At 37.0% G+C, this 23699-nt stretch overlaps 1 protein-coding gene across 2 annotated transcripts in view; it reads right to left on the bottom strand.

Moving 5' to 3' along the window:
- The window catches only part of SATB1 (SATB homeobox 1), a 156966-nt gene that overhangs the window by 129960 nt on the left and 3307 nt on the right, over positions 1 to 23699 (bottom strand). The gene's annotated exons all lie outside the window — the stretch shown is intronic.

The raw sequence follows: 23699 nt of genomic DNA, 5'->3' as shown, positions 1-23699 counted from the left end.
GGAAATTAATAACTGGAACTTATGTTGGGAGGTACTGATTAAATCTGCTGCTTTAAATCCCAATTCTTCCCACTAAGAAGGTGATCGTGTTAGATATCTTAGAAAGAATGATCCTTCTCACTCAGTCAGACTGACTGCACCCTTCTCTAGTCTAGATCAGAACACAATCTATTATAGCCATGTGGCACAGTGGATAGTGTTGGATATTGTGTTGGGAAGATGAGTCCGCATGCTGCCTCTGACATTTACTACTTGTGTGACCCTGGGTAAGTAACTTATCCTCTGTTTACCTGTTTCTTATCTGTAAAATGGAGATGATAAAAATAGCATCTACCTCACAGGGTTGTTTTGAGAATCAAATGAGATAACGTAGGTAAAGCATTTTGTAAACATTAAAATACTATCATAAAAATGCCAGCTGTTATTATTATTAAGAGGTTCTTAGTTCTTGCACTTTTTTGGAAGCTAGGTGGGAGCTCATAAGCTCAGCCCCAACTAATTAGAGGGTAGACTTACATATATAAAGGGCCAATACAAATGTGATTTAAGCTGCAAAACAGAATAAAATAAAGAATCTTTAAAGTTTTACTGCATTTAAAAATAGCTCAAAGAGAAGGTAATTTTTAAAACTACACTATTGAGATAACAAATTGCAACAAGGCAAGCTTTTTTTTAAAACTCCTTTAATGAGTTAAAAAACTTTAAATATAGATGTTTTAAAATTCTCCATTATTCAAAATAATTAATTTTTGCTAAACTAATGGTTGATTTTTATTTCATGAATCAGGTTTTTGTCTATATTTGTCCATGTTGCTGCCAATTAATTTGCATATCTGCAAGCCATTTGCAAAAAGCCAGTTTCTACATGTGTTCCTTAACACATTCACCCTGTCATTAGCTAGAGTTTATGATTAGGGATCTTTCATAATGGAGCAGCTAGTTGGCAAAGGCCCTGGCATCAGGAGGACCTGAGTTCAAATTCAGCCTCAGACACTTAATAATTACCCGGCTGTGTGACCCTGGGCAAGTCACTTAGCCCCATTGCCTTGCCAAAACCAAAGTAAAAACAAAGGAATCTTTCATAATTATCTATCCTATTTGGTAATAGGATAGGGATATACTACATAACTGAGATGATAAAAAGAAAGCCCCCTTTGATATAGGGATTCTCACTATCTTCTGCAAATACCTTTCAAAATATATGCTAGGTCAATTCCCGCTTCATTTGTATTCCAGCCAGAGGGTGGATTGTATCCATGAGGATTCCTTGAAACTAGATGCTGATCACAAATATTGTGTTAAAATTGCCAATGACCCAGGATTTTAAAAATTCTTCCTTTCTCTAGCTCTCAGGGATGCAAGAATTTTTCTTGCCAGATCCCCCATATGACAAACTGAAGAACAATGGGAACCTGTTTAAGAAATGTGACATTTCTTGTGAATTGCCTTCTTTCTGAATTGAACACCCCAGGAGTCCTGAAAATGTGCTTTAAAACTCCCCCTCCCCCCCAGCTGACAGATCCAAAACATTGGGAAGCTTTTTGTAAAATTTCTTCTTTACTTGAAATACTGTAGTTCCATAGAAATTGTCAAAAAAAGCTCTGTTAAAGGTGCCAAAATTTATCTCTAGCTGTCTTGGTGCCTAATGAAATGATAAGACCTTATAATAACCCCTGCCAATTAAACTGACAGCCACTTAGCAAATAGGATCCTGCCGTACATGTATGTAGAATTGATACAAATTGCTCATTCATATTTGCTTGGAAAGAAGCATCTTTGATGTGTCTATTTGATTTCAAGTCTTCTACAGGATTTGGTGCTTACAAAGATATCAGTTGTAGGACCTACAGGTGATTCTAGTTGAATCACTATCATTCTTTATTCCATACAGTCTTTCTCAATGCTTATGACAGGTCCAGGAAACTGTATTGTAGGGCACTGGCCTTATTAAGTATTGATTGGTTTTCCTGATAAGGCACCCACCAAATTCTTTTTAACACATTACTCAGAACTTAAGCAATGCTGCTATATTTTTGCAATATAATAGGGCTAAGTGACTTGTCCAAGGTCATATAGCTAGGTGATTATTAAGTTTAAATTTGAACTCAGGTACTCCTGACTCCAGGGTTTGTGCTCTATCCACTGAATAATGCTATTCTCCTATTTTATTTTCAATCACATTTTATTTTTCCAATTACATGTCGAGTCTCAACATTCATTTTTATGAGATTTTTGAATACCAAATTTTATTTCCTCCCTCCTCCCTAAGACAGAAAACAATCTGATATAGATTATACATGTGCAATCATGTTAAACATATTTCCACATTAGTTATGATGTGAAAAAATCAGAATAAAAGGGGATACCATGAAAGAGAAAAGGCAAACAAAAAAAACCTGGAAAACAATATGCTTTTATCTGCATTCAGCCTTCATAGTTCTTTTTTGGAATGTGGACATTTTCCATTAGGAGTCTTTTGGGGCAGCTAGGTGGCACAGTGGGTAGAGCTCCGGCCCTGGAGTCAGGAGGATCTGAGTTCAAATCTGACCTCAGACACTTAATAATTACCTAGCTGTGTGGTCTTGGGCAAGCCACTTAACCCCATTCACCTTGCAAAAAACTAAAAAAAAAAGGAATCTTTTGGAATTGTCTTGAAGGGGTAGCTAGATGGCATAGTATATAGAGCACTGGCCTTGGAGTGAAGAGGATAGGAGTTCAAATCCAGTCTCAGACACTTGACCCTTATTAACTGTGTGACTTTGGGTAAGTCTTTTAACTTTGATTGTCTTCCATCCAGGGCCATCTCCAGTCATCTCCATTCATATCTGGATACTGGACTCAGATGGTTCTGGAGGAGAAAGTGAGACTGGTGACTTAGCACAACTCTCCCCTCACTCAAATCCCTTCATGAGTTTGTCATGGCATTAACTCCCCTGATGTCATGGTCTTCTTTGAGAATGAAGGAAGAACATCAGGTAGCACAGTGGGCAGAGCACTTCCCTGGAGTCAGGAGGACCTGAGTCCACATTTGACCTCAGATACTTGATACATGCCAGCTGTGTGACTTTGGGCAAGTCCTTTAACCCCATTGCCCTGCCAAAAAAATAAATAAATAAAAATAAATAGAATTATCTTGGATCATTTTATTGCTGAGAAGAGCTAAGTCTGTCATAGTTGATCACCACACAACATTTCTTGCCAGATCCCCCATATGACAATATACTTCTGGGTCTGCTCACTTCAATGAGCACCAGTTCATGTAAGTTTTTTTTATGAAATATCCTGCTTATCATTTTTTAAAGCACAATGTTATTCCATTATATTTATATACCACAACTTGTTCAGTCATTCCCCAATTTTTTAAGTTTCCAATTTTTTGTCACAAGCTGATATAAATATTTTTTGCATATTCCCCCCCCCCCTTTTATGATCTCTGGGATAAAGTAGTATAATTGCTGAATCAGAGTATATACACAGTTTTATATCCTTTGGGCATAGTTCCAAATGGCTGTCCAAAATAGTTGAAAAAGTTCACAACTCCACTAACAAAGCATCAATGTCCCATTTTCCCCCACATCTCCAACATTTGTTTTTTTCCTTTTCTGTCATATTAGCCAGCCTGATAGGTATGAAGTAGTATCTCAGAATTGCTTTAATTTGTATTTTTCTAATCAAAAGTGATATAGAATATTTCAAATGACCATAGATAACTTTAATTTCTTCATCTGAATGCTACCTGTTCACATCCTTTGACCATTTATCAGTTGAGGAATGTGCTTTTCCTATTTTCAAAGTTCTATTTTATTTCCATGTCTTGTTAATAAGCTGAAATCGAGAATAAACAATAATGGAGAGGGACATGGTAGATGACAGACACAAGAAAAGAATTGCACAGGTAAAATGGTCATCAGGGAAATATGTAATGGAAAGTGAATAATAATAATGGTAATAAAAGATAGGCCCATTCTTTAGCAAGGCAGAGGCCTAGCATATGAATGGCACATAAACTAAAATGATATCTGCACAATATCAAGAGAACAGAGTGAGGATGCTTAGCATGAGTGTGATCTCCTGCCCAGCATTTAAGGAAGGATATATGTAGAAGTTGTATATAATGGGAAGACAGATTGTGAATGATATCACTGGAAGAAATGCTCATATTGCTGAGATCACAGATCTATTGGAATACTAAGATTATAGAGTTGGTTATAAAACAATTTCTGCATTTCTGACTTTATTCTATGTTGCCTCTTTCTGTATTTTGACCCTAAGCATGCCTTATCCCTTCCATTCACAAATATGGGGGTATTCTGATTGGACACATATCACTGGTTATTTAAAGACCTTTGCTTTATTCTCTGAAAGTCCCTTAACTGTGGAGAGCTGTCTCAGAACTTCTTGTCACCGGTCATCAGGAAAACTGCTGAGAGAATATAGCAAAAACTCATGCAAACCTAGCCACATTCCTGGAAAAAAAATAATGACTCAAAGAAAGGTTCAGTCTGTCTTTGGATGAAGGGGACAACATGATTACTTGCTAAAAAGTAATATCATAGGTATTATTATAATACACAATAAATCACTTACGGGCATGGGAAAACCAGGCAATTTCCCCCAAGAAACTTCACGGCTTTATATCACCTTGAATGCATTCAAAATTCTTATTTATGGAAATGGAGGGAAGAGAAACATGGGGATTCTGCTTTGGTTTGCAAATATTATCTTCCATTGCTCAACTTGTACCTCACATCATTACACAGAAAAATAGAAGGCAAGAGGTACCACAAAGATTTCATAATTTGGTCTTGGAGGGAGAAAGAGAGGAAATATTGGAAAATATGCTTTATCTGACAAGTGCTGAGTTCAGGATTTAAAGTTTCCCTTGTTCCAACTAATATTAACACAAACACCTAAGGCAAAGCAGACCTGCTTCAGTCACTGGTGAAGCCATTAGTGTGTGTTTTTCCAGAACTGCAGAGTACAAGTGAGTTGTGTATTCTCTCTCTAGCTCCATTTGAGGAAACTGGTCCATTTGCAGATCCAGTAGTGAATAGGTCTATTAGCTCTAACCAAATTTGAAAATACATCAAGGACTATTCAAAATCAAGTAAAACTGTCAACACATTTTGAAAGAGGCTTATTATCTATGCAAATATGATGTTATCTGCATTTGTAATAAGATCTGGTCATGCTTCTCCTCTATGCAAACTATTTTCAGTGGTTCTTTATTGCTTACTGCCCCCTAAGTTAGGTTCAAAGTCTTTCTCTTCATATTTAAAGACCTCCACAATCCTGTACTTCCAAACTTTTCCAACCTTTTATTATTGTGGAGTTCCTTCTGGAAGTTCCATTTTGAGGAAGGGACCAGGGAGCCATGATTCATTTTCTGGACTTTGCCACCATGACCCATGAGGACACCTCCCATCTCCACATGCTATTAAGCTCCCTTTTGTTTTTCCTCATTCTAAAATAAGCTCCTTCAGGACAAGGTTTATCTTTCTTTGTGATTTCCAACATTGAACTCAATAAGCATACAATAAGTTCTTAATGAAAACTTGTTGATTTGACATGCCTCTTCTCCATACACTTTATATTCCAATCAGTCTTGGTTATTGTCACTATTCCTTAAATATATCCCATATTTTCACCCCTTAAACCTCTTCTCAGGTCATGCTCACGGGCCTGAAATATCTCCTCTCCCATTCTTTGCTTTTGATTGTCTATCTGTTCTTAAAACCTCATTCAGATAGCCCCTGCTCCATGATTCTCCTCTCCTCTCTCCATCACTCTCTCCTCAGATCTCTCAAAATACTTTGTTTTATAAACCTTTACTGTGTTTCTCCTTCATTGAAGTTTTCATTCAGTATCTCATATTAGTGTTGAAGAAGAGGTTGGATTCTAGATCCTAAAGGTCACCTTGTAGGTGTCTTTGATGCTTAATGAAGTTCTAAGTCCTCCACAATGCATTGCTTCAGCCATCTTCATGGCCATTGGAATAAATTGTTTGCATACCAGTGGGGGTGAAGAGAGTCTTCATATGCTAGGGGTAGACATCCTACATAAAGATCTCCACTTAGGAGGAATCTCCCACCACCAACCTCTCACCTCAGATGACTCATTCCAGTCTTTGACAGCCCAAAGTATGGATGAACATTTCTCTGATATTAAGCCGAAATTGGCTTCTTTGTAATCCCATTCCATTGCTCCTTGTTCTGCTTTCTGGGGGCCAAACAGAAAGTCTTAAAGTTTTATCCAAAGCAGTACCTTAAATATTTGAAGAAAATTATCATGATTTCCAGATTGAACATTCCCTGTTTCCTCAATCAATCCTCATGTCATATGGACTCCTTGTTTTGGCTACCCTCCACTGGATGTGCTTCTATTTCTTGGTGTGACAGCTAGATGGCACAGAGGATTGAGCATTGACCTTGGACTCAGGAGGATGGGAGTTCAGATCCTGCCTCTGATACTTGGTGCTTACTAGTTGTGTGATCTTGGGCAAGTCACTTCATCCTGATTCCCTCACATCCAGAGCTATCTCCAGTCATCCTGATTCATATCTGGTCACTGGTCCTAGATGGCTCTGGAGGAAAAAGTGAGACTGGTGCCTTGGCACAGCCCTCCCCCCAATTAAACTCAATTCATATATTTGTCATGGTATCACCTCCCTGATGTTATGGTCTTCTTTGAGAATGAAGGACAACAAAACCAAACTTCGTGATGCCCTTATAGTGACTTGTTCAGAAATGAGTATAATACCCTAGAAGTGACTTGATCAGGGACTATCACTTCCTTTTTCCTGGAAACAATGCTGCCTCTCTTAATATAGATTCAAATCACCTTCCTCCTGTTGCCTTCTAGCTCATCTTGTTTATCATATTGATCTTGTAAAATAAACTGATTTTTTCATGCAGTTGGGACTAAGTGACTTCCCCAGATTTATAGAACTTCTAAGTGTCTGAGATCAGATTGGATCTCAAGTCCTCTTTGATGCTCTAGCTACCTCATCACCTAGCTGCCTTTCTTAGATCTTTTTCAAATTGATTCCTAACCATTTCTTTCAATCCTCTATTTGTAAAGTTGATTTTTGGGCCCCTGTGTAAGACTTTACTTTTATGCTTAATGCATGTTATCTTATTCAATTTAGCTCAGTGCTTTAGCTGGTAAAAGCGTTTTTGATTCTATCCCTGAGCTTTGTAGCTTATGCACATTTAATGAGAATGTAATCTATATCTTTGTCCATGTCCTTGATAAACAGGGTTCAAAACGACAACTATCCGGGGAGCAGCCCTTGGCACACCTTTTGTCTAGACAATATCGTACTGTTCAGAGCCCAACAATTCATCCAGTTCCCAATCCATCTAAAGAAGCGAATCATTCTCTTTTCTATATCTTGTCTTCTCACACTCATCACATTTATACAGTGTGTTGTTAAATCTTGTCCTTTCGACATTTACCTCTCTTACATGTCCTCTTCTCTCTACTCATAGAGGCACCACTTTCCACCTGGACTGTTACATTAGCTTTCTAGTTGGCACCTCTGTCTTGCCTTCACCCACTCCAATACTTTCTCTACTCAGTTTCTGAAATAATTTTTCTAAGCTAAAAGTCTGTTTCTGCCACCCCCTACTCAATTTCCTTCAGGATCAGCTATAAAATCCTCCATTTGTCATCTAAAGCCCTGGATACCTGTCCAATCTTATACTTTTTCTTGTTCATTTGTTTTAATCACATCTCAGTCTATGTGGCCCTGTATATACCTTTTCTTGGCAAAGATATTGGAGTGATTTTGTAATTTTTTTTCTAGTTCATTTTACAGATGAGAAAACTAGGGTTAAATGACTTGCCCAGGCTCATAATGGCTAGTAAATGTCTGAAGCTGGATATGAACTCGTGAAGATGAGTCCTCCTGAGTCCAAACCTGGAACTCTATATACTGTATCATCTGTTCTTACACCTGGTCCCCCATCATATGCATACTCTACTCTCCAGTTTGACTCCATATCTTTTTACTTTCCCTTTGCGTGGAGTGCTCTCTTTCCTTACCCATACTTCCCAGCTTCACTGGCCTCTCCTAAGCCTCATATCACATTACATGTTTTGCAAGAGATTTTTAATAATCCTGCCCCTCCCACCCAATGCTAATGTCTTCTTCCTTCTGACATTACCTTTCTTTTAGGTCAAATATGACTTGCATTTGCATTTTATTTTGCCTATCATCTCCTCCATTAGAAAGGAATTCATTGAGTGTAGACATCATATTTTTGTCTTTCTTTATAAGTCCAATGCTTGGTAGAATGTCTGCCACATAATTCATGCTTAATAAATGTTTGTTAAATGACTCACTGACAAATAAATCTATATGGCTCCAAATACAAAGTTATTACATATGTTCATCTGGGATGACAGGCATACCACCCAGTGACTCTCCAGGAGTAAGTTAAGCTATTTTAGAAGTTTAATTTGATCCTAAGGAAATGTCATACTGTCTAGCAGCCTTCCTTCCCTAGAAGTGAAAATGCAACATTTTCTTTGGAGAAATGAAAGCTCTTTCCATTTCTGAATTGTCTTGTACAAATTTACAGAATTCTGTTCCCTCCTCTAAAAAAAGTCTCAAATCAAACTGTGGTTCATGGAAAAGTACTTGTCAACTTTGGAAAGAATGTTCCTAATTTTAATGAAACATCTTTCAAAAACAAACTAGAAAATAAAGTCACTTAGGGGTTTTAAAGCATATATTTTGGAGTTTGGTACATTTATTGCATTTGAAACTCTTAATGGTGGTGATGATGATGTTGTTAAGAGGAAAATGGTATCCTAGTCTTAAATTAGAATTGCCGTTTTAGAGCATTTTAAAAAGTTTTATCAGTGGCTTTTAAATATACATATTTAAAATTCTGAATTTAATGAATACCCCAAAAAGAAAACAATTACATATACAAAGCAGAACATAAAAAGAGGATTATATTTGAAACCACAGATCTCTATTATATGCAACTTGCTTTAAAAAAGTTATATAATAAATTCAACATGTTGCTTTCAAAACTATCCTGCTTATCTGTTCTCCTGGGAATGTCTTCCCAGAATGCCTTTTTTTCTGTGCCTTTTTAAAATACTTCATTTCTTTCTCTCTCAATATTATCGCTCTGTTCCCCTCTCCTTTTCCCCTAATTCTTCAGAATAAACCAAGAAAATTCAATCTTTGTAACAAAAAAAGTATAGTTAAGGCAAAAAAAATACTCATTTGCCATGCCAAAATATGTTTAATTCTTGAGTTCATCACCTCTCTGTCAAAAGTCAGTCAGTTAATAAATCTTTATTAAATACCTACAACATGGCAAGGGATACCAAGAAAGAGAAAAAGAGAGTCCTTACTCTTAAGAAGTTCACAATGGGAGGCAACATGGAAGCATTTCTGAACATACAAGTTACATACAGGATAAATTTGAAACAACAGAAGACAGACAATAGAATTAAAGGAGATCAGGAAAAGGTTTTTGGTAAAAGATGAGATTTTAACTAAGACTTCAAGGTAGTCAGGGAATCCAGGAGTCAGGGATGAGGAAGGAGAACTCTGTAATGGGTGAAAAGCCAGTGAATATTCCTGGAGATGGAGTGTTTTATTAAAGGAACAGCTGAGAAGCCAGTTCTACTGCATTCAGGATATGTGGAGCAGTATGGAAGATCTAAGAAGACTGGAAAAGCAGAAGGGGGCAGGGTTATGATACTTTTAGATACCCAAAACAGGATTTTATATTTGCTCCTGAAGATGATAGGGAACCATAGTAGTTCATCGAGTAGTGGTCTACCTGTGCTTTAAGAGGATCACTTTGGTGGTCAAACATAGGGTAAACTGGAGTAGGGGGAGCCTTGTGGCAGGCAGAACCACCAACAGGCTATTGAAATAGTTCAGATGTGAGGTAAGGAGGCCATGTAACCCAAATGGTAGGAATGTCAGAGGAAAGAAGGGGGCACAATTGAGAGATGTCATGAAGTTAAAATCAAAACAGTTTGTATATGGGGAGATGAGAGTGAGTGATAAAGATCTTATTTCTAAGACACATAAGGAACTGATTCAGCTTTTTCCCTTGAATTCTTCACCATAGAGTTAAAAAGTTAGTCTTACAAAGTTTTAGGAAAAAAGGCTTCCTATGTCCAAAACTCATTTGCTTTTTTTAATTCCATCAACTAAAAATAAAATTTAATAACAAAAAATTGATTTTTAGAGGTTGAGAACAGAAAATACTGGGATATAAAATCTTGATCTCCCCTTATATATTATTTAAAGTTGCATCTGTTGGGTGGTAGCTACATGACACAATGGAAAGGGCATCAGATGGGGTGACAGAAAGATGTAAGTTTGAATTTGTCATCAGACACTTTTCAACTATGTGACACTGGGCAAATTCCTTAACTTCTTTGTCTTTCACTTTTCTCATCTATAAAAATGGAGCTACCCTAATAGTACCCAGTTGTGATTGTTCATTGTATCATATGAGATAATCATTGTTAAAGGCTTTACATAGTACCCAGCACATAACTGTGTATAAATGTTAGTAGAACACTCTCTCCCAAGCAATCTCCAGGCATAAGGTGATCAGGGTCTGTACCAGGATGATGGCAGCATCATAAGGCAAGGAGTTATATATGAGAGATATGACAGGATAAAATGCTTAGACTTTGACAACAAATTGAATATGGGTGTGAGAAAGAGGTGAGGAGACGAGAATGACACTTAGGTGGTGAACCCTGGATGATTGGTAGGATGATGGTATGTGCAAAAGTAACAGGACATCTAGAAAGAAAGAAAAAAAAATTTTCTGTGTGTGTGTGTGTGAGAGAGAGAGAGAGAGAGAGAGAGAGAGAGAGAGAGAGAGAGAGAGGAGTTCAGTTTTGGTCATATTGAGTTTAAGATGTCTATAGGACATTCAGTTCAGTTGAACTTTCTAGTAGACAGTTGAAGATGTGAGCCTGGAGGTCAGCAGAAAAATTAGGGCTTGATAAACAAATTTGAAAATCCTAAACAGAGAAATTGCATTTGAATCCATTGGAGGTGAGGCAATCAGCGGGTGAAATAGAATAGAGCTAGAAGGGGAGAGGACCCAGAGCAGAGCCTTGTGGAATCCCTACAATCAGCCAGGATATGTGTGGTCCTGATGAAGATGTAGCAAAGGAGACTGACAGGTAAGAGAAGAACCAAGAGCGGAGTGACCTGGAAACCTAGAGAAAAGTGATTATCAAGGAGAAGAGTATCAAAGACTGATGAGAGGTCAAGAAAAACGGAGGAAAAAAATCATTAGATTTTACAAGTAAGAGATTGTTAGGATTTTAAAGAGTGCAGCTTTAGGGGCGGCTAGGTGGTGCCATGGATAGAGCACCGGCCCTGGAGTCAGGAGGACCTGCGTTCAAATCCGGACCTAGCTGTGTGGTTTTGGGCAAGCCACTTAACCCCATCTGCCTTGCAAAAACCTAAACAAAAAAAAGAGTGCAGCTTCGGTTGAATAATGAGGTTGGGAGAGTATGAGTAAGGAAATGGAGTCATCTACTGCAGATAGTCTCAAATTTAGTCACAGAAGGGAGGAAACATTTGAGACAATGACCAATTGTGATGGATAGATTAAGTGAAGGGTTTTTGACAGTGAGGGAGAAATAGACTTATTTGTTGTCATTAGGGAAGAAGCTTATGGACCCAGAGAGTTTGAAGATAAGTGAGAGAATAGTGATATTTGAAGATAAGTGAGAGTACTGCTATGGAGGGGCAATTTGCTGGGGAAGAAGGAATGGGATGGAATCACTTGTGCATATAAAGAGAGTTTTGCTTGCAAAGGAGAAGGTCCACTTCATCACTTGTTGTGGGGGAGGCGATTGGGGTTAAGTGATCTGCACAGGACCACACAGTGAGTAAGTGTCGAGTATCTGAGTCAAAATTCAGGTTCTCCTGATTCCAGGACTGGTGCTCTATCTGCTGTGCCACCTTGCTGCTGTTATTGCTTGACCTTTGGTCTTTAGGGAGGTGATACCATGACATGCAGTATAAGGGGCTGTGCAAAGTCACCTCACTTTCTTTTCTGAAATCACCTGGGTCTGGTGGCCAGCTATGGATCAGGATGACTGATGATGGTCCTGGATGCAGTGGGAGAACTTGGTCTTTTTAAATTAGGAGAAGGAAAGAAGAGGGAGCTCCCTAGTGAATGTCCTCAGTTTTAGCATTCTTCATTTTTGGTATTCTGGAGTCTTGCTTGATCATTGTACTGATTGGAATTTTTAAGTCTTCATCTCTCTGTACACACATATAATAAGTAATCTATATACTATATCAACTCTATAAATTGTTTTACTCTGCCCATTTCCCCTCTGTATCAGTTCATACAAGTCTTCCCGGGTTTCTCTGAAACCATTTTTTGCCTATTTTTAGAGAACAGTACTATTTCTTTACATTCTTAAATCATCATTAATCTGTCCATTCTCTAACTGTTGGACTGCCTTTGTTTCCAGGGTTTTATTCCAACAAAAAGAGTAGCTAGAATTTTTTTTTTTTAACATAGGATTCTCTTGCTCTTTTTTAATCTATCTTTTGGAATATAAGTAGCCTTGATTTTTTTTTTCTTGTAACAGTCACTCTCCAAAATTCTCCCTCACTCCACTCTCCCTTGTAAAAAAGAAACAGTTAATCAAAAACTATTGACAAAATTAGAGACTATCCGCATGGGCAACATTCTACCCCTGTAGTTCTTCCCCATCTTTCTAGGGAAAGGCTAGGACACTGTCTCACCTGTTCTATGGGATAAAGATTGTTCATTGTAATGAATTCATCAGTTTCAAGTTGGTTAGGAAGGAGCCTGGAAGCAAAGGTAAATAGATAATTAAGAAAAAACAAAGCAAAAAAGAAAAGGAGTTAGGAAGAAAACATTATATAATCACAGATGTGGAGATAACAACTAAGGTCTAAGGACTATTCAAAAAGTTTGAACAGCTACAAATTATAAATTATGTCTATGTGTTCTCTACTTGGGATTTCTATAAAAGCCAATATGGACATTTGAGCTTTATTTAGAAAAGAGCTAGCTGACAGTTTTTAAGCTTTCAAGATATACAACAAATGTATAGTATATCCACACTGGAATTTATATAGCAGGACATGTTTTTTAGATTTTAAGTCTTGTTCAATGACAGCATGGGAATGCTGGAAACCTTATGCATCATTCATAAATGTGGTGATATGCTTGACCAGACAAGACAGGCTTTGCTAATGACTCATAAATTCTTTCACCTAGTATTTCTTCTCTTTGGAATTGATAGTGTTTGCATTTAATTTCCTATTATGTAGTTTGCAACAAATAAATAAGTATTTGAAATAGTAAAATTGGATAACACATAATACTTTGTGGGCACCTCAGTATTTAATATTAGCTTTTTTTGAACCCTTGCCACAGGCAAACAGATTGCTTATGCAATCTTTGACTTTCTAAATGTCTCTTTGGGGATCAATAAAGGGTTTTTCTAGACAGCTAACTTCATCTCCCTTTAAGAATATTAGTTTAAAAGACTGTTCGATTTAAAGCGACCTTGCAAAGATATGTTCAGCTCTGACCATTGTTTGGGCGAGTAGGAAAAAATTCTAGATTGTATTTTACTACTTGTTCATAGGTCTAACTAGTATGGAGAGTGCCAAGTGAAATTCAAGTTTAAAAAATCATAGTCTTTGCAATGATTCTGATTTTTAGCCACACATGCACACACCATATGTATGTATATATGTATAGCATCTAAGTTGATTTTTTTCTCTTGAGATAATTATTATTTACATAGGTCGGTACTGAGGGAGATTTTTACTTAAAAATTCAAGAATCGGGGGTAGTTAGGTGGCAGGGTAGATAGAGCACAGGACCTGGAGTCAGGAGGACCCAAGTTCAAATCCAGCCTCAGACACTTAGAAATTACTTAGCTGTATGACCTTGGGCAAGTCACTTAACCCATTGCCTTGCAATCTCCTCTCCCCCCACCAAAAATTCAAGAATTTTATTTTGCTGCAATAGAACTATTTTTAAGATTAACTGTTTTTCAAGGCAATGGGTTAAGTGACTTGCCCAAGGTCACACAGCTAGGTAATTATTAAGTGTCTGAGGTCAGATTTGAACACAAGTCCTTCTAACTCCAGGGCCAGTGCTCTATATACTGTGCTACCTAGCTATCCCTGGAATAGAACTATTTTAAAATTTTGGCAATATGAGGCATATTATATATAGGTATTCCTCCCAGTTAGAAAGGGTTAACATCATATTTGTATTTTCTCTTTTTCTCTCTCTTCTTTCTTTTCTCTTCTCTTCCTCCTTCCCAACTCTTCTATTTCTACTCCCTCTCTCTGTACACACACATAATAATAATCTATATACTATATATGTATAGTATACAATATGGAACAGGATTTTTACCTCTGTTAATTAAGACAAATATATAATACACATATGGAGAGAGAGAGAGAGACAAACAGACAGACAGAGAGACAGAGAGAGAGAGAGACAAAGGCAGCTAGGTGGTGTAGTGGATAGAGTATTGGATTATGAGTCAGAGTATAAATCTTGATTCAAATAAATCACTTTCTCAGACTCAATGTCCTTATGTATAAAATTCATGTAATAATAACATCTAACTACCTGGGTAGTGTTGAGGACCAAATGACTTGTGTAAAATACATCTGAGGATATAAATGAAAATTAATTTACTTGGATAGATTTACAATGAATTGATCATAATTACTGGGCACCTTCAATGATTATTGATTTTTAACCAATAAAATGACTTCTTTTGCTCATTTGATCAATTTCAAACAATTTTCTCATGGTTCTTATTATTGGCTGACCACACATACATTTTATGTGCGTGACAAGGACACAAAGGTAACCTGTGTGATGTCTGTGCTTGTTCACCATTATGCAGTGATGCTCTAAATTCACTTTTTCAGAGTGAGCCTAGCTGTAGTTTCCCTCAGGATTCTGGGGTCCCCCTTAAGAGTTGGAATTGTCTTTCTCTAAATATTGGTTCTAACTTCAATTCCTATGTGTCCCCTCTACTGTTGGCTATCAATACTTAGTGCCCCAGTTTCATTTAACCAATTAACACTAATTAGCTTACAAAGTTATTTACTTTCTTGATCCAAAACATTTCTCCCTAACTCCCAAGGAAATACTCTCCCTTATAAAACCTTGTCCCTGGGAAGAATGGACTCGGATTCACAAAATTTTTTCTTAGCCTGTTTTCCTACCAATGTGGTATATAGATCTGGGGGAGTTTGTGTGTTGCCCAGAGGAATGTTGATCCAGAACTTGATGCTATTCTGATTGACCCTAAGATCAGGCATCGTCTCCGGCTCTAGATGTCCTTGCATCTTTCTGATCTCCCAACATTATATTAACTGATGGTCTCCCAATAGCTCACAAGGTCATAGCCATCTCCAATCTCTTTCACTTAAAACAGAAAAGACCAAGCACAGGGTCACATAACAGACTCCTATATTCCTGAGTCCTGTCAACATTATTGGTCATTGACTCTTATGGTAATGCAGACAGGCAGGAAAAAAAAATCCCAATAGCCAAGGGACTAGCTCTGGCTTTCAATCCCCCCCCTCTCCTCCATGAGTTCTAGCTATATGCCATCTTAATAACCCCTCTCCTCCTCATATATTTAGCACACATCAACCAGTTAAAGAATTCATGCTCTCTTAATTGAAGATTTCATCATCAATCCTCTACATGGTTGGTCACTTATTTCACTGAGCAATATTCCTGAGTCTTTCAGAATTGTTTTTCTTTACATTGTTATTCTGTTTTTGCATACTTTGCTCAGCAAAAGGTTCTCTAAAAGTATCCCTTTTATATGCCATTGAATTATATGTTCATAATCTGTTTGGCCATTTCCTAGTTGATGAATGCCATTTTTTCCCATTTCTCTTTGGCTACCACAAAAAAACCCAGCTTCTATAAACATATTTCTGCATATGAATCTTTTTCTTCTTTCTTTGTCTCTTTGGATTATCAGCTTATGAGTGGTATGGTGGAGTCAGAGCACATCCACAGATGAATGACTTTTGGCTTGTGCCCAGATTGCTTTTCAGAATAACTAGACCATCAAAGCAGAGAGGTGGCCACTGCATTTCTAATTCTCAACTGACCTAATGCTGCCAAATCAACTTCTCTGCAAGGAATATTCAAAATAAACAAATAAATAATTGATCTATCATTATGTAGGGAAAGAAAAGTAATACCAAAAAAAGATAAAGGATTCTAACCTCAGAGAACTTTCAGTCAAATAGAAAGTATATGACATAAGTTTATTAAGAGGGAGGATTTAATAGGTGCAAAGGAAAACACATTATTAATAGATAGATAGATAGATAGATAGATAAAATTTGAGACAGATTTTCTCTATGTATACATAGAAATTGAATTGGGCTTGAAAGAAGAGAAGAATTTTAGAAGGCTAAGAGGATAAATGAGTATGTTCTAAGCAGGGAGGATGACCTATACAATCATAGATGAGAATACACTGAACAAAATTAAGAAACTTGTAAGTAGTCCAATATGGTTAGAATATTGAGTGTGTGAAGGGCCATTATAAGATAATAAGGCTGGGAAAGGAGGTTAGACCTAGACTGTGGAGTGTCTCAGATGCCAGGAGAAGGAGTTTATACTTTACCCTATGGACAGCAAATATAAAATCTTGTATTTATGCACTTGAGGTAGCTAAGAGGCTCAGAGGAGGGAGTGCTGGTCCTGGAGACCAGAAGACTTGAATTAAAATCTGGCTCCAGACACTTAGTAGCATCATGAGACTGGATAATCCCTTCTGCTTGTCATAATTCACTGGAGAAGGAAAAGACAAGAACATCCCAATGACAGTATTTTCATACTGTGGTCCATGGGGTTGCAAATGTTGGACACAACTGAATGAATGAACAACAGCTACAACAAATACTTGGACACACACACACACACACACACACAAACACAAGCTTGATAAATATAAGATAGGGAAGGCATGGATATAGTAACCGATAAAAATATCTGGGGGGTTTAGTAGCTTACAAGATGAACGTGAATCAGTGATATGGAGCAAAAGCCAAAAATAAAAGGCAATCATGGACACAGTTCTGCCATAAATTGGGGCATCCAGGAATAGGGAGATGAACATCCAGTGCTAGACTGAGAGACAGGAAAACTTGAGCTCAAATCTTGCTTCACTCACTGTCCTAATCTGCAAAATGAGGATAGCAACACTTATCTCAGAGGTTTGTTTTTATGAATAAAGGAAATAGCAAGTAAGCACTTTGCAAACCTCATGAAGACTTCCCCGGTCAATCCTCATTTTTGGTGCTCTTTCCCTCTCAACCTCCCTTGTATTTACTCATCATTGTGCAATTATTTACCTATGTTGTATGACATATCCCCTGAGGAAAATGTAAGTTCCCTGAGGATAGGGAATGGTACTATTTGTTTTGTCTCTCCAGAATATTGCAGTTACTTACACATAGTGAGTGATTAATAAATATTTTTATTTTTGACCAAACCTGTGATTTCTTTGGTATTGGGAGTTCTCAGTGAAGGGCAAGACTTAAATCCATTTGTTCTTGACTCTGAGGTCAATTCTCTAGCCACTCTTTTTTTTTTTTTTGCAAGGCAATGGAGTTAAGTGGCTTGCCCAAGGCCACACAGCTAGGTCATTATTATGTGTCTGAGGCTGGCTCCAGGGCTGGTGCTCTATCCACTGTGCCACCTAGCCTCCCTAGCCACTCATTCTTAATAATATCTCTCAAAAATTGTTTGTCAGATTGAATTCAATTGAAGTGGGCATTGAAAAGGACAAGAAGACTTTGAAAATTGTTTTTAATTCAGAAATTACCTGTGTCATATTTCTACAAAAGGTCAAGGAATCTGGGATTGAGAAAAGATTGAAAGATTTGATGCAGAAAGTTCATCAGATATTGGATTTAAAAGTCTTAAAATTATTCTAGATCAAGACCTCATTTTTTTTTGTATGTTTCATGAGCACCTTTGACAGTCTAATGAAGCCATCATTGGAATAATGTTTTTAATTGCATGAAATAAATACATAGAATTAAATAGGAGACAAATTACATTGAAACGTACTTATGAAAAGGTTTGAAAAGTGTCATAAAATTCCTGATCTAGCCTATCTAATTTTAGGAAATAGCGACTTAGAGAGATAAGTGATTGGACCAGAGTGAGAGAAATAGTTCAGTCCATACCACTTACATATTTTCACTAATGATTTGTGATCAAACTACCAGAAATATTAATGGGACAGAGACAAGATGAGAAACTTAAGCTCTTGGTGCTGACCTAGTCAGTATACTTTCCATTGTACCACACACTGACTCCCTATGAAGACCTAGGTAGGACTACATTTTTTTTAGGGTTTTGCAAGGCAAATGGGGTTAAGTGGCTTGCCAAAGGCCACACAGCTAGGTAATTATTAAGTGTCTGAGACCGGATTTGAACCCAGGTACTCCTGACTCCAGGGCCAGTTGCTTTATCCACTGCGCCACCTAGCCGCCCCAGGACTACATTTCTTAATCTTGGGTCTGGAGTCTGTGAACTTTGTTTATAATTTTAATATCCATATTTCAATAGAATTTATTTCATTTGTAATCAATGTATTTTATTCATTTAAAAATATTACTCTGATTAGGGGTGGTTAGATTTTACTAGAATGCCAAACCAATCTGGGTAAAACAAAAAAGATTAAGGACCACTGACTGAGGCAGATCTTTGAGAGAATAATTTCACTAGCTCTACTGAAACCACTACCACCACAACAATGAAAAGCCCAAAGTTAAAAATTTTTTAAAGACCTGGGAGATACCGGAGCAAGAGAATGGTGAGAACCAGCAGGTGTGTCCTCCTAATAATAGGAGTTTTGTACCAAACAGGATGGTTATTAGAATGAGCAGTAAGTTAAATCTGAAATTTTCCTTTCTTTTAAAGGTATGGATACCTTCTCATTTTTGAAAACAAAAGAAAATGAGAAAGTGGAGAAAATTCAGACTCTAAATACTGTTTTACTCTGCCTTCTTGGCATCTTGTAGATTGTTTTTTTTTTTTTTAATGAGACTAACAATTATTGAGTTCCTTGAGAGTTTTTTGATTTCCTTTGATACCAGCTATGACACCTGAAGTTCCAATTGTTTTGATCCCCTTTGATCTTGCTTGTCTCCTATTCATTCTCCACTCTAGCATTTTGAGATCTTCAAATGAAAATGAAAACTAAAAAGTTAACATTCAATGTGTAATAACTGTGATTATTATTAGTTCCTAGAGTAAGACTGTGTCTGCAGAGAAGAGCTGTTTGCAATTATCTCTAATTTTGTCTGAACAGTTTTTTTTATGTGTGACTCAACAAGGAAGCATCTCCTTTGTCTTCCCTGAAGAAGCACTTCCTGGTGGCACACCACTGGACCATTCCCATTGCTGAACCCCCTTTTAATAGTTTTTACATTCACTATTAGATTCAAATCTCTTCTGACATCTCTGCATTTTTCTCCATTGAGTGAAGGGTTTAATATTTATTATTTTGAAAGGGAACTCTTGGATAGCATTATATTTGCTTAGTATAAAGCTATTTGGACCCTCCCTTCCTTGAAATTCATGATTGTGATTTCCATTTTTATTATTACTGTGGTGCTAGGTGGAGAGGACAAGAGAACTAACGTTTAAGTTTGATCATCTTAATTATTTGACCATCTTGATATTAGCATTAAATAGATTTTTAGAAAAATAGAACCAAAAAACTGTTATGACAGCTCACAATATACTTCCCTTCCCTCTCTTTTCCATCCCTTTTGTTAATTTATAAGAAAAATTAAGAGGAAAAAAGATTGAGGAAAGATGTCATATAACTAGACCGCGTAGGAAAATTTTCTAAGTGCCTTGACATGGACCTCTTTAAAAGGCACAAAGGTCCATTTTTGAAAAGTTTCATTCAGATTTAAGTTTTTTTAAAACTCACTGAAACTGGTATAAGCCTAGCTCTCAGAATGCTGATCACCAATTTTTCAGGTTGAAGATAACTGATGGGTGAAGAAGAGAAAATGAGGGAAAACAATGAAAGCGCCGCAGGCATATTTTCCATTCTCTGCAACTTTCTGAAAAGCTTTTCTCTTCTTCTCACAAAATCCAAAGACAAATGATTTTCTAAGTGTGGAATGTTAAGTTGCAAATATAGCTCTGACTTGTAAAATGAATTCACCATTGTTATAACCATGGAACCAAACATTAAAGCATTAGAAAAATTTTATTAAGTGCTCTTAGTTGTCAGCCTGATTCCTCCCAGTATTCACTCCATCTTATCTATTATTTGCCCTCCTATGACTTTCACTTGATAGTATCATGACATCACATAAAAGAAAATTCAGGAAGCACTCATTAAACTTATACTATGTCTAAGTCATTGTACCACTCATTTTCTCCCTAGAAATGTGATTTCATTGATGCACAGAAGTCCTGTTTTTCAACTGTTCTACAATTTGTAGTCCGTACAGTGGTTGGAGAGATTGAGAAGTAAGCTGCCTTGGCTTGTGTCATAGACCAGTAAGTTTCAGAGGCAGGATTTGAACTCTGGTCTTCCTGATTCCACAATCAGCTGTCTCTATTAGAGTTCATTGACTCTAAGGCATGCACAGATAAATTAAAACAAGACCTTTTCACTTGAAGAGGACCAAGAAACTTACATTCATGATCATTTAGTATCCTGGGAAAATCTACAAACATTGAATAATTTAGATCAACCTTTACAAAGTTGCCACACAATTTAGTATTGCATCAAGTCCTTCAGGAAGCAAAAATTCATTTCACTTAAATAACCATTTAAGTACCTACTTTGGCAAGTTACTGGGAATAAAAAGATCTTGTCATTGGCCTCAGGGGGGAGGTTTGCATTCTACTGGATATAGGGAGAAACAGCTTTTAAAAAAATATCTAAATTTAAGATGAATGTTGTCCTTTGTTCTTGAATAGGACCAAAATAACATCATGAGCTGGAGTCAAGGTACAGAGTATCTGATTATGGCTGATCACATTGATATTATCTTGGGGGGGGGATGCTATCTACCATAAATAAGTAAAAATAATCCATATGAACATTTGGAGTGGTCCTATCTCTAAATCTGTGCATCTCATATTTCTTTGGAACTACTGCAATTCTGTTTTGCTCATAGAGTATATCACTTTGTTTGATGCAGGCATGCTGAGTAGTCCTGTGCCAGTACCCCCCATAATTTGAGAAGGAAGAGGGTACTAATTGGGGGAATCAATAAAGGCTTTCCATTGGTAGCAGCACTGGAAGGATGTTAAGCATGAGAACAGGCAAATGTGACCCTGATTTGAGGACTAGCTGATTCAAAGACTTTTAGTGGGAAGAGAAAATGTAGATTTCAGGGGAATCAAAAATGTCAGTTATCCATTCTCCATAATGGGGTTAGGGGTACTCCCCACTATCTGTAAAATCTGCATAAAACTTTTTGGTCTTCAGTCATATTAGAGAAATCTGAATTTTTTTCTTTTTCTTTTATGGGTGTTTACAATTTCTTATAACATTTTATTGTTAATACACAATACTATACATTATTTTATGCATTTCTGCATTTCTAAATATTTTCTATATCACCATTAGCTTCTGCATAACTCCCAAAAGATTCTATTTTAATTTCTAAGACCAACCTATGATATATTGAAACCATGATAGCGAAAGTCATGATATGGAAGGGAGAACTGTAGTGAACTTGGCTTGGAGATAGGCTATGCTAAGAGGAATAATAGGAACTATATCAAGAAGGCCAGACTGGAAAGGACTTTACATGCCAAACAGAAAAAAAAATGTGTATTTTACTCTTTCACTCTATGTATCCTAACCTCAAATTCAAACCACTAACTTTCAACTATAGCCAACCTCCTAAATCAATCCTACCTTCATCCTTCCTCTTGGCCCTGTATTTTTACATATAATAATATGTTTAAGATTTAACAATGAATAAATACTGCCCAAACATATTGACAGATTCTCATTGCCTTTTTTCTCCCTCTTTCTCTTTTCAGTTCTTGAGGCAGGGAAGAGTAGTAAGGAGAAAGCAGATGATCAATAGCCTAACCACAAATTTCACTATGGATTGAGATGAAATCACAGATCATTATGATCATTATGGTCAAGGAAAAAGCACCAGGACTTTTTCACTGCTCGAATGAAGAAGATGGTGACCTGGAAGGAGGGAGATGAAAGATGGGGTTGACAGTCGGCTCCAAAATTCTGGGCTCAAGTGTTTGATTGTGTTGATTCTTTCCAGGCAGGGGTTTAATAAAGGCAGGGGCAAGGGTGGAATGAGAAAATGGGCGATGGGTCATGGGTATGGTCATTTAAGGATATATTTATGATGAAATTGGCTGTTTGCAGTATTAGATTTTTAAGTTGAGTTAAAGTGTAAACCTTAAAATACTATTTAAATGCTAGCTACGATGATAATAATGTGGCAATTAGACCTCATGCCAAGGGAGATGCATTGCTGAATATATGTGGAGGGGTCTTATGTAGATATTTCAGGATGAGAATTCATCTTCATAGAGGTATATGCAATAAATTATAAAATATTTTTTTTAATTTGTCTTCTAGTTTAAAAGAACATGCTGCTAGTACTTATCAATAGTACTGATGAGTCTTTAATGAACTTTTCTGGAGGATCTCAAGTGAGGAAGAGAGGGAACCAATGATCTCTGGAGGCAGCCCATTCCAATTATGAGTAAGTGTCCTTATATGAAAACTTCATCTCTTTGCTTGCAACTTCAAATCATTTCTACCTCTGCTCTCTGAAGCCAAATAGGACATATGGAATCTCTCTTACACAGGAAATCTATGTGGATTTTTGAGGATGGCTCGAATGGCTTTCTTCAGACCAAACATTCCCAGTTTCTATATTTAGATCTTGAATAGCATTTGTACAGCTTTCAGCATCCTGGTCATCCTGTGTATGCTCCCTAGTGTATCCCCTTGCTAAAATGTGACTCCCAGAACTAAATACAACATCGAAAATACTGTATGACCAAGAATGTGGAAGGAGCTCCCTTTTTTGTTCTAGATACTATGGCTCTTTTGGGGGGGGCAGGGCAATGGGGTTAAGTGACTTGCCCAAGGTCATACAGCTATGTAATCATTAAGTGTCTAAGGTCAAATTTGAACTCATCTCCTCCGGACTCCAGGCCCTGTGCTCTATCCTCTTCGACCTAGCTATGCACTCTGGCTCTTCTTAAGCTCCTAAAGTTGATCACTGACATTTTTGACTTCCAAATCACTCTGTTGACTTAGCATTAGGTACACTAAACCCCCAAGTCTTTTTCTCATTGTTATCTAGGTGTGTGAACTGTGGAACTGTGACCTGGTTGCCTCAGAAGAGAGCAAAAAACAAGATCATGAATGACTCCATAAATGGTTATCAATTTTAAAATTTGTATGTTCATTTTGACAAGGTAGTCACAAATTAGTCCCATTCTTGTGCCCCCTTCAGTCTCTTTACTAATTTTACTGGTATTATTGATTTTATGCAATATATTTGGAAGGTTGTATTATGACAACTATGCAAGTTTTTGTTTGACTTTCATCATATAATATGAGACTTCTTATGTTTCTTTGTATTCTTAATA

This window comes from Macrotis lagotis, chromosome 7, assembly GCF_037893015.1.
Source record: "Macrotis lagotis isolate mMagLag1 chromosome 7, bilby.v1.9.chrom.fasta, whole genome shotgun sequence".
NCBI classification, from domain to species: Eukaryota; Metazoa; Chordata; class Mammalia; order Peramelemorphia; family Peramelidae; genus Macrotis; species Macrotis lagotis.
The sequence above is the reverse complement of the archived record's forward strand: the minus strand, read 5'-3'. Positions and strand labels throughout refer to the sequence as shown.